The sequence below is a fragment of the Artemia franciscana genome, chromosome 7 (assembly GCF_032884065.1).
Source record: "Artemia franciscana chromosome 7, ASM3288406v1, whole genome shotgun sequence".
In the NCBI taxonomy this organism is placed as follows: domain Eukaryota; kingdom Metazoa; phylum Arthropoda; class Branchiopoda; order Anostraca; family Artemiidae; genus Artemia; species Artemia franciscana.
This window is the reverse complement of record NC_088869.1, coordinates 20,520,034-20,522,960: the sequence shown is the minus strand read 5'-3', so window position 1 is coordinate 20,522,960 and position 2,927 is coordinate 20,520,034.

Sequence of the window (2,927 nt, the reverse complement as noted above, 5' to 3'; positions counted from 1 at the left end):
GCAATATCTAACTCCTCCAAAAAGGGCAAAGGTCCACGATGTAACCGATCTGCAAAGAGAAGATGCAGGACCTTCCGTGGTCTACCAGAGAAACAAGGAGAATGCCAAACACTCAAGATCTTTGGTCATCATGAATGCTGATCCATCAAGACCAACGGGGCCCATGCAAGGGCATGATGCTGCCCCTTCAACCCCCCAATCTCGATGCCAGTAAGGCTGTTGGCCTTCTAACCCCCCCCCCCATCTCCGTGGCAAAAATGTTGAGTATTCTGCTCCCAACCAGGATGGAGCTGTCAATTTTAGTGTAATTAAATCTTATTGATATTTCTCGTAAATTTGTACAAACTTGATGTTTTTACGGCGTGGGGGATATAACTTGAATATAAAGGGTGGGAGTTAGTGTTATTGCCCCATCCTAAAAATAATCCTTTTTTGAAGGGCTTTTCGCTAAACAATAAATTTTTCTGGGGACTATTAAGAATATTGATTATATGCCCCATCTTTAAAAAGTAACGCATTCCTTTTGGGTTAATAAAGGGGGCCCCAGCTCAACATTTTTGAGAATACCCTCGATCCTAAAGGAAATAGACTTTTCGTCATGTTTTTAGCTATTAGGGATGTTTTGAAAATCAGGCGTTTCCTTAAGATCCTGCTTCTCATGTTTAAAAGCGTTCTAAGAAGGAGATTTGATGATCCTAATCCCAAGATTAATAATGGATTACTTTTTTCAACTTAATAATGAGAGAAAGTATTAGGGGCCCTCAATATTGTTTTGAGGAAATAGCTAATTATTATGACATTCTTATCAGGTTAACAACTATGCTTCTAAAAATAGCGCTTTCTAGTGTTTAAATGCCTTTTACTGTTTCCTCTAAGAAGGACTTTGAGGATCCTTTGATTAATATTCCCTTTCAGCATAATAAAGGGCTCTGGCCTGTTAGTTCTGAAGGGGGTTGAGGAGTCTTAATTAATATTCTCATCACAGCTTTAAGTCATTATTGCACCAAGAGAGCAAACAATTTTTTATTCTTTTTCGATGCTCCCAATGATAATTTCCCAGCATGGATCAAGAATCTGCTGGTCGATGTTTTCGGGGAAGAAGAAGTACGAATGGACGCCAAGGGTAACTCAGTAAGCTTCTAAGGCTCTTCAAAACAATATAATACCTGAAAGGTAAAGAGGGACAATATGTGTAATAATGTTTGGTCATTAAGTTTATAACTTGGTAGAGTGGGGAGCTATGGACTCACTTTGAGGGTTAATATATGATCATTAAACCTATAGGTGGTAGTATTATTGCTAGCGCCAACAAACTAAGACAAAAAAAAATCTGTTCAGCCTTAACGAAGAAAAGAAATAGTGACCAGCTTACATATACACTTTCATTTTCTCATTCCAAAATATAAAAAAAACTGTTACCTTCAAAATAACTTATATTTGCAGAACATAATTGCAGAACAGAAATTGAACCTTTCTCTTTTTTGGAAAATTCAGAACAAAAGTGTTAGTTTTTTCTCTCCTTTGGAAGAATTCTCAACAGAAGTTGAAGTTTTTGACATGTAAGAATCTTTATCGTAGGTTCTTTAGCTAGACTTGTTGATATTTCAATCATCGTTTAATTAATGATAATTTTTGCTCTCCAGATGGTCAGAGCTCTGCAACGATTCATTGTTATTTCATCACAGAATAATTAGCAAGCGAGTCAACGTGATAGGGATGTCATTGGAATGATTCGAACCAGCTCAATTAATTCTTGGAAACAAACCATGGAATCTATGGAAATAATGAGTTTTCGGAATAGTACCAAGAAATTCCCCAGAAACAAAAAACGCTGGAAAAAATAGTTGTTGATGTATCTCTAGCTTTTGAAAATTCCATTGACAAGTTCTTGACTATGTGCAGACATTAAAAAACATCTGAATTTCTTAATAAAATTTGACTACTTAAGAAACTTTGGTTTCAGTTTTCGTAAAAAGAATGGTCACGGTTAAAATACATCTTATTTTATTAAAAAAAAATTTGAGAATTTAAGAAACTTGCGTTTAAATTTTCAGACATGAGAGCACAGATGGAAAAAAAAATTTGATTTTCATAGATAATATTTGATCATTTAATAAAATTAGGGTTTAGTTTTCATGAAAAGAAACGTTTTCGGTTAAAATAAATTTTGTTATATGAGTAATATTTGATCATATCAAAAATTTGTATTGTTTTGAGAAGTAAGAACACGCACGTTCAAAATACATTTGATTTTGATCTTTTACGAAGCTTGGGCTTTAGGTTTAATAAAAAGAACGCACACGGTTAAAATATATCATTTCTAATTAAAAATATCTAAGCATTTAACAAACATAGGTTTTAGATTTCAGAAATAAGAAAGCACACGGTTAAAATACATCTGATTTTGCTAAAAATATATGATGATGTAAGAAACTAAGGTTTTAATTTTTCATAAGAAGGAGTGCACATGGTTGTAAACATTTGATTTATTTGCAATTAAACATTATTTATTTGCTTTTATATTTTATTTTCACACATATTTTGGGTGATAATTAAAGTAGTTCCTAATGTAATAGAGTCTGATCGAATAACTGAAGCGTAGTTTCGAGTTTTATGGTAAAAAGGCTGGTTTAAAGGCTTTCTTATTGCTAAAGGCCTCCTGTTTTGCAAATATATAGCCGAAATCATACAAGTCCAATACATTCTGTCACCTGTCATATGTCTTTGTGACTATGAAACCGGCTTTCTCCGATCTTACACTCAGCAATTTTCTCGACTGTGTTTTGTATAATACAAAATTACCATTATGTCTTACGTGAATGATTTCAATCACATCCCCAGATTTCTTGGTAACCCCCTTCTCCGCTCCAAGTTTTGAGTTCAAGCTTGCCTCCAAATAGCACGAAATTTGCTGTAATTTTCGGAAT